Source organism: Cupressus sempervirens, chromosome 7 (genome assembly GCF_028749045.1).
Source record: "Cupressus sempervirens isolate cs-2001-9-10 chromosome 7, ASM2874904v1, whole genome shotgun sequence".
Lineage (NCBI taxonomy): Eukaryota > Viridiplantae > Streptophyta > Pinopsida > Cupressales > Cupressaceae > Cupressus > Cupressus sempervirens.
In genome coordinates this window covers 338,719,083-338,728,509 of record NC_143124.1, presented here as the reverse complement: position 1 = coordinate 338,728,509, position 9,427 = coordinate 338,719,083, and the positions used below count along the sequence as shown (strand labels likewise).

At 29.1% G+C, this 9,427-nt stretch overlaps 1 long non-coding RNA gene across 2 annotated transcripts; it reads right to left on the bottom strand.

The window, feature by feature from the left end:
* Window positions 1-3,128: 3,128 nt before the first annotated feature.
* LOC149546814 (uncharacterized) lies at window positions 3,129-5,520 on the bottom strand. 2 transcript variants are annotated; one of them, XR_016354378.1, is made up of 3 exons: window positions 5,230-5,520; window positions 3,769-3,978; window positions 3,129-3,332 (listed from the first exon to the last, which is right to left on the bottom strand). It is a non-coding gene; the product is annotated as an uncharacterized LOC149546814 (long non-coding RNA). The 2 variants fall into 2 exon arrangements; XR_016354379.1 differs by having other exon boundaries at window positions 3,814-3,978.
* Window positions 5,521-9,427: the final 3,907 nt, after the last annotated feature.

The window sequence follows — 9,427 nt, the reverse complement described above, 5'->3', positions numbered from 1 at the left end:
ATGCAATACTGGAAAGTATCACACACTCATTTAAGAAATCTCGTACGATAATAGTAAAATTTTGCATGCCTTCCTAAGAAGTATCACCCAAACCCTAATTGTATCACATGCCTTCATTAGAAAGGTTGTATGATACTAGAAAGTATCATATTGTACTATTTTAAAGTATTGCCTGGGTTTTTGGAAAAACCTACCTGGGCAGACAATGGAAACTTTTCAGTTTATCCAAAAGTTTTTTAGAGGTGTTTTGGATACCCTTTATAGTGTTCTCAAATAATTTTGGAGTTTCATTTTGAATCCAGTATGTTTTTGTATTTGTATTTGTTTGCATCCTTCTGTGTTTTATCATTTTGGTCAATAGTGATGTCTAGAGATCCATTGGCATTTGGATCATTATTTAGTCTTCTATGTGATGTTTGTGATCCTCATAAGTTGTATGTCATGTGCATCATTACTTGTAAAACATAAATTATTATCTTTTCTTATATTTATCCTTGTTTCCAGGGATCTTTGGGCAGGGCATTACAACTACCCTACAAACAATAGATCTCTCTACAAAAGAAGTGACAGAAGAAGAAAAAATATCTCCAATATAATTTAGACATGAGAAAAAATCATGTCCTAGAATGATACCTACTTCCAATTAGAATACTATCATCAACCACAACTTAGGTTCATGGGAGCATTATAAAAGAAGTCACATAGGAATGGAATATCTCTCTAATATAACCCAGACATGAATATTAACTAGTACCTAATAATACCTAATTCAAATTGGGATACCACGATCCACTAAAACCTAGGTTAATGGGAGAATTGAAAATGAAGTAACATAAGAAGGAAATATCTCTTTAATATAACCTAGTTATGAGTACCAACCACTACATAATGATATATAATTTCAACTAGGATATTGTTATCCACCACTTAAGATGGGTTTGCAGACGAGCATTTCAGAACTTTGTATTATTTCCATTCTTCTAAAAAGAAAAATTATACCATGGTTTTGAGTATTTTAAGTGAGAATTGGCATGTAAATTTACTAGGTGATGGATATCTATTAGACAAAATGATATGCAAATATGGTTCTAAAATTACTTTTTTCCTTGTCAACAAAATATATCTTATCTTTGTTGGATCATATGAGTTCTTTTGGTTTAAAGAATTATTTGAATTTAAGATAGCCATATTTAATAAGGAAAATCATTTTGAAACATCTTCTACATAAGCATGTGTAGCCTAAGATTTTTTTTTTGATGGATTTACTTTTTTTTTAAAATATATTTTTGAGAAAAAATTTAATTATTGTGGTGTGTCACATGAAACATTTGAACTACTTTGTTTATTTAAAGCGTTCTATTGTCATTTGGTCTTCGGTTTTAGTTTTCTCATAAATTGGTTTGATAATCATAGTTTTCTTTGTCTAAAATTATTATTGATTGTATACATAAATTTAATGTTAATTTAGTCCAATTCTACTTTGTCTTACCTAATACTATTACTTGGCACTTTAAAAAGAGAGAGGAATAAATAGTACTTTTATAGAAGAATGAGTAAGATAATTAAGTTCAATAGTATGCTCAATATTCTAATTATCATCTTTTTTGGTTTCTTCTACAACAAGATCCCAAAGGATACAATTTTATCCCATTGGGACAAGGATTTATCATGGTATATAATTTGGAGATAAAGTATCACTTCTTATTCCCTCGTAGAATACACAAATTGAACAAGGAAATTCTACAAACTAGCTAAGAAATATATGTAGATGTGGAAGTATCAAAACAACAAGTGGAAAGCCATGGATTTCTACAAATAATATAGGACCCAATCTTGGTACATGAAATGTGAATATTTAAAATGTAATTATAGTGTTATTAGTTTTGGTGATAATTATCTTTAATATGTTACTATATCATAACAAATTTTCACAATACAAACTCTTTTATTATTTTACATAATTTGGCTGCTTGATAATCCAATATGAAACTTATTGAAGTAGAATCTCCTCATGACATACTCATTTTTAATTTACTATCATTATTATAAATAATCAATTTTTATTTTTCAATATAATAATGTTATGCATCTTTTTAAGATTGAAACTTTATACATTTTAATTACTATGCCCCTATCTACATTCATGGTGAGAGTTCCTTGTTTTTAACATGTTAAGACTTCATGTTTAAGTTATAGGCTCCACACTTATCCAAGGGAAGCACACAAATGGAAGGTTAGTAGTATTGCTACTTATCCTTGGAATCTTTTCCCTTAAGTAGAACCTTATTTAGCTTGATCGGCCACAAGGTAATTTAGTAATTATACATAATATTTTTTTCTAGATCTTTTTTATAAGGGGAAGAAGGTGGTCCATATAAAACTATTAATTTTCAATAATTGGGAAATGATGAAATGGATCATTACATGTATCCCATATTAGAACATTAATAAAGGTGTACATTTGGCTTCACCTTTAAATTTATAATTTATTTCAACAATATATTGTTCATATATATAAATGATTAACTTTTGTAGATAGATGGAAATTATTGTAGGGCTTATTTCTATGTCATGTTGAGTGGTCTATGGAGACTTGTTATTTTCAGCAACTAGTGAGAAGTAATAAATTGTAGAAAGAGAAATGTGAAAATTTGATGCTAACTAGTCATTCGCAAGGGAAGTATATATTGTGAGGGAAGATAGAGTGAAGCATGCTACTTATGTTCTTAGGTAATGAAGATGATAGTTTTAGGCCAAGCTAACTACTGAATCATGGGTTATGTGTTTTTCTCATAGATTTCTTCACCAAACTCTAGTCTTTCACATTATATATTGAAAAACATGATTCATAATTAAGATTTTCCACCCTTATAAATCATGGTTTTGATTAAGAATTTTTTCGACATTTGATCCTACTCTAGATGTAATTCTTACTAGAACTACAATATTTCACTTGATAATCCTTCATATTATTTTAAAATTAAATTTTTTTATATGATCCTTGTCTATTTAAACTTTTAAATAGATAAACATTAATCAAAAAGGTTGATTGCTTGGATTTACAACAAGTAAATTTTATTGCAACTCATACAATAATCTGTTGCAAAGTATACAGAAGCTTCACACAATTTATGAAATGCCACTATGCTATTATCAAACACTTGAAAATATATTCTCTCTACAAATGCAACAAATTACTACCAAAACCTTTCCAAAATACATAAATAAAACTATTAAATACCAACCTTCAGCACAATGCTAATCTTTACATCATATTATACTATAGTGAACCTTTGACTCCCATTTTGAGTCTCCTTCAAGGGTGACAACATCTGAAAATGTTAAAAAAATTAACAAAATAAAAATTGAATGAACAAGAAAGTGGTAAAAAATTCTCTGTATAAAAACTATAATTAAAAACTGGTGATCAAGAAGAAAGATTCTTTGCATTCGAAGAATATAATTTGATCTATCCATAATAGCCTGATTTTGACTTGCCATTTGTCCATCTTATAACTCAATATTTCAAAATGTACTTTCCAACTTCTCATGCCATTTTCCCCGTCCAGAACAATTTAAACGGAATTCATTGATCGAACACTAACTTTGGTTTTATCATTTAACTACATTTTACCCCTACATCCTCAACTGTTTTTGTTAAATATATTTAAGACAAAAATTCTGAGATATAACCAAAAAATTATAAAAAACAAACCTAGAATCAACAACTATTTGTCAGAGATAAAATGGGAAGGAAGATAATCTTACATAAAACCTGGTTTCAGCAAATTACAGTCAGTAGGCCTTACTCACTTTCGATCCACGTCTGATCAGGAAGATTTTCCTGCAGAAGCTCATTCCGCCCTCCCCACAAAAAGGGGACTGATACAAAGCTTCTCCCACTCGAAAAGGCCATCACCGATTTCAAACGATGTGAGAGATTCCAGTTGAGTACCGAGTTCATTTACGTCCTTAAAACTGCTATCCAAAGAGACGGATGGTTAACACAATAACTTATGACTTGTGATTCATAAAATCAAGACCCACTGATTCAATTCCAATGCTCTTTGTGTTGGAAGTATCAGGGTTCTGAAAGGGGGTGAATTAGAATACTATTAAATTATCTCAAAATCTGATTTCAGTAATTTTGATTCACAATTTATAGCAGTGGAGAAATCAAACTGTACTGAAATGTAAACATACAGAATAATATAAATTCACAGAAAGAAGAGACACCAATTTTGTGCCGAGTGGAAAACCCTCAAAAATTCTCACGGTTTCGTCACAGAGAGAAAAAAACCACTCCATGAACCTGTATTCTTTATTGAGTTCCAACTCAGCTTCCACTGCTCAGGATATTTAACCCTTTTATCAGTGTTTTAATTACAACCTTATACACACATATAAATGTGTATGTATGACATTTATAATGCATACAAGTTTATAATAAGACTTTTCGGTCTTTACAAATATAAGTCTTCTTTCTTCTTTTTCCAACTCATGCCATCTAATTTACAAATGATCTCTATATTTATAGAGATAAAATTTGAAATTGATAAGTTACATAACCCTAACCAGTTAGGATTAATCAAAAACTTCCTTTTAAAAATGTTGTTTGAGAAACTAAGTTCAAAACAATTACAGTTTTGGATTTGTTCCTGTCTCAAAAATCTTCAAAAATCCATTTTACAATCCAATGTTATATAACTGAAATTGTCTGCCAGTTTTTTTTTTTGTTTTGAACAGAAGTAGTGCATATAATATTTTGGGTTTCATACCCACAAAAGTTTATTCAACCCTCATGAGAAACTGTTCATGCATATTTCCCTTAAAAATTATTTTAGAACCTGCTACGATGAAGAAGGTTTTCATTTTTGTTTTATTTGTCATTTCATTTTTTCTGTCCAGTCTACATTCCCCCTTTTATTATGAAAATCATTTTGGGTTTCAAGAAATGTACTAACTAATTTTCGTTTGAATCTTAGCAGTGACCCGACAAAAAACTTCTTTGCTCTCTCCCTTTTTAAGAGAAAAATTCATTTCTGCCAAACACAAACATTTTACGGCCCACAGTTCCTTTGAAGAAAAATCTTTTTAACAGATAGACTTTGATCAAACTTACTTGCATTTTTTGAATCTCAAGATTTTCTAAAAGAAAAAAAATTGAAACAAAATCCTGTTATTCCTTTCTTATTTCTTATAAAATACTGCATTTTTATTGTGCCATACCTGAAATCTGTCAACACAACATTTACTTGTGAACCCTTGTTTGTTTGCCTCTGAAAAACATCATTCTTTTGAAGATACCTGTTCCTCTTCAAGAGCAACTTTTCCCAAATTTGAAATAAATCCATCTCTCGAGCATGCACAGAAAAGAGTGCACATGAGTATGTATAAAACATCAAAATTTGTTTATGCTTTTCAAACTTAAGTCAATGTTATGCAAACCTTTTTAAGAAATAAGCGAATCGCCTCCTCAACCAAAAACTTCCATACACACCACATGAAATTTTCGTAGAAAAAAAGATTATAGCTGGCAGAGAACAAAGGAGCAAAAACCAGTTCACATAGTTTAGAACAACACCCACAACCTTAAATGATTTTAACTTCTATTTGAAATCCACCATTGAAAAAATGGACATCTGGCGAAAGCCTTTCATGTCATGCAGGTTTTCTTATATGCCCACGTACCGTTAGTGATAGCGAGGGCACTGGCTAAATAACCACGAAAATGCACCCGATTGTCCAGTGCCCTCTCAAGCCCGTTCCGTCCGCTGCTTGTCACGTCAGAGGTGCCGTGAGACTTCGTACGACGTGACCTAGTGAAGCACCTGGCCTCGGAAGTACAGACGCGTTCAAAAATTTATATTGTTTTTTAGTGGTTTGGTTTTGTTTTGAATCTCTGTAAATTATTTCATATTATTTTTGAGAAAGAGTATTAAGTTACATTTTAAAATATACGGCTAGCGATTTCTACATTTGACGTATCTTTTGATTATTATAATAATATTCAATGTTTTCCCTCTATTAAGGGAACTGAAATAACATTTGGAACTAATATGGTTAGGTCTAATACATTTTAACAAAAATATTCAGCCTTTAGAAATAAATAATTCCTTACCTTTATAAAAATCCTACTGTTCACACATCAACTCTTATCACCGCTCATATATATATATTCTCGGGTTTGATATAACTCAAAAATGCTGCCACTAAGAACTGATATATAAAGAAGGCTGATACTATCCATAAAGCAAATGAAATGAAATATGGAAAACATATAAAATATATAACTATAAATAAACCATTAAAATGAGTGGTCTTGAGTGTGCAAGATTGTATATAAATTTGTATGTTATGTATATATATGGTTTTGGGAATCACTTTTTCTAGTTAATCAAATCTAAGTATTTTTATTTTTATTAGTTTTAGTTTTCAAATTTTCTTATTATTTGTGTGCAAATTTTAAATTATAAAATCATTAAAATCATTTTACATTGATATGATTAGTTCAGATATTATAAGATTTTTAGGAACTAGAGCAATATGTATTGCTCTAGTTCCTAAAAATCTTATAATATCTGAACTAATCATATATATGTATAAAACTTATACACACACACACACATATAAAATGTATGTTAAACATAGCTAAGAATTTTTCAAGTTTAATACAACTATAATCGTAACATGATAATTTAGGAATTATTTTAAATTTTGAATATTTTAAAATTAAATATAAAAATATTAAATTTCAAATATTTATATATATAGTTTTAGAAAATATTGATAATTATTTAATATTTCTTTTCAAGCCAATTGTGAAATCTCCATCTAAAAATATTATTCAAGTTATTTTAAAAAAAAATACAATATTAGTTTTTAATAGATTTTTTTCAACCTAAGTTGGCCTAGTGGTGGAGAACTTGTACTCTTGAAAGAGAGGTCACAAGTTCAAATCCCATTGGGGGGTAGGGTATGTACGCCTTGTTTGTAGTGCCAAGCGCCTCTCGAAAAAGAGTACGAGGTAGTCTCATATCACTATCACCATATGTAAACCCAAAAACTATGGCATAGTGTCGTGGACTATAAAACCACCTTACCTTACCTTACCTCAATACATCTTATTTTTATATTAAACACAAAATGAGAAATGAACAAGTGCCACATGGTGGTTTCAAAAGAAAAATGGGTGAAATACTATGACAATTAGTTTATTATGTAAATTTTTTGTTCATGGTGCCAATAAAAGATTCATTGAAGAGAGAGTGGTTGTGAAAAATGGTGTATAAGACCCCAATGCTTTTACCAAATAAGATCACCCTAAATTATTTTTTATTATTTATAAATTTAACAAATATGTATCTATACCATACAAAATGATATTGGTACAATAGAATTAAAAAACAATTGATTTTTATTGGTAGTTCGCTGGCCCCAGAGCTTAAAACATGTTGATAGTGGTTTTGTTTTGGCACAGGGTTAGGATTTTGACTGATCACAACATTATTATGAATCTTGCAATTAATCATGTTGATAATGATGGGGTGGGTTAGATGGTGGTGTCGGTTAGGGTGAAGTTATTTTACCAAATTGTTTAACTCTATTTTGTAATGCTTTATATTTATTAATAAAAATATCTTATTACTGTAAGAAAATAATAATAATTTTATTATATGTTAAAAGCTAATTTGGTTAAGTTCTTAGAGAAGGTTAGCTTTTGAAATAGCTAGATTACTTCATTTGAATTACTTACAGGGTTCAATCTCATATTCCTCTAGTTTTCATGTTTTAATTACTATTGATTTAACCAGGTGAGGTCATAATGATTCTGTTGGGACTATTGGTTATGTTCAATACAGAAGGTTACCTTTTAAATTACTTAGATTGCTTCATCTAAGGTACTTTCAAGGTGATCTCATATTCCCCTAGTTTTCATGTTTCAATAAATATTGATTCAACTTAGTGAGGTTATAATGATTTCTTGAGGATTTTTGTAAAATAGAACTACATCCATTCAACAATGTATTCTTTATCATATTCTTTCCATTAGACTAAAGAAAATCCTAAAATAACAATTCTACAACTAACCAAGAAGATGAGGAATAAAAAATGAAGTGAAAATCAATAACATTCTAAGTTTCCTATATTCTCACAAAAAAACAAGATTCCTAAGTAATTAAATAATAATCTTGGACCTTCTTAGCTCTAATTTTTACTCCAAATTAAATTAGGGTTTGACTAGTTGGCTTATATATCACACACTCATGACTGACTACCAAGTTGAAAATGTTAAACAGACAAATCTTACTAATTGTTTCTTTAGTGTGTGATGTTTAAGGATTTCTGGATAGGACAAGTCCCACCTTAAGATAGAATATTTATAATATTCTAACTATAGTACTAGATGAATCATAAAACATATATGGTTTATTCATGATTTGTAAAAATTGCATCCCTTCATCTCAATAACCAATGTTGAGTTATCAAAAAATTAGCCATTAATCAAATGATAGTTGTTTGGGAGATAAATTCCATGAATCAAAAAATGAATAAGAATATATTTTAAAATGATAGGAAAAAATTGTAAAAATTATAAACATGGTAAGACAAACTTCTTTGATTATTCTTTCCTGTAAAATTCCCTAATTCTTATCATAAGTACTCTGGTGATGCTCTTACATTTAGATAAGTTGTGAGACAATGCAAGAAAATCAAAATATGGGAAAATTTATAATTCATGCTCGTGATGCTCCCACATTTTGATAAGTTGTGAGACAATGCAAGAAAATCAAAATATAGGAAACTTTATAATTCATGTATGATATTATTGTAAACTAGTCGCTTTATTGCAATGAAATTATAAAATATGAAAAAAAATATTGAAATCACCTTTCACATTTAATCACGCTCTCTAGTTCACCTTAAATGTGATAAAATATAATGTACAAAAACTTACCTAGCAATTTTATAGCATGTAGCTATTAATGTCTTCTTAATCCTAGATTTTTCAATTAAGCTACTAGTTTTTTTTTTAAAGAGTTTTTAAATGAATGTACTCTAATTAATGTCATTAGGCATTCTCTCTAATTAATGTCATTAGCATTCTACAAAGGCAGAATGGGGGAGTGGGATGGTGTGAGCACGTCAATGTTAAATTTTATTCTTCTAGGTTAAATTTGACAACCATCTACATGTCAAAAAGTTTAAATCTTATTATAAATAGAATATACTTTTACAAACAATTTAATAAATACCACATAAAATATCGGTTTACATTATAATATTTGAAGATATAAATATTCATTTTTTAATAAATTAAAATAAAAAGATTAAGTTAGTAAAAAATTAAATAAATGGAGATAAAGGAAATATAAATAATTTTAGATGTAGTAAATTAAATTATAATTATTTTGCAGTGGATATC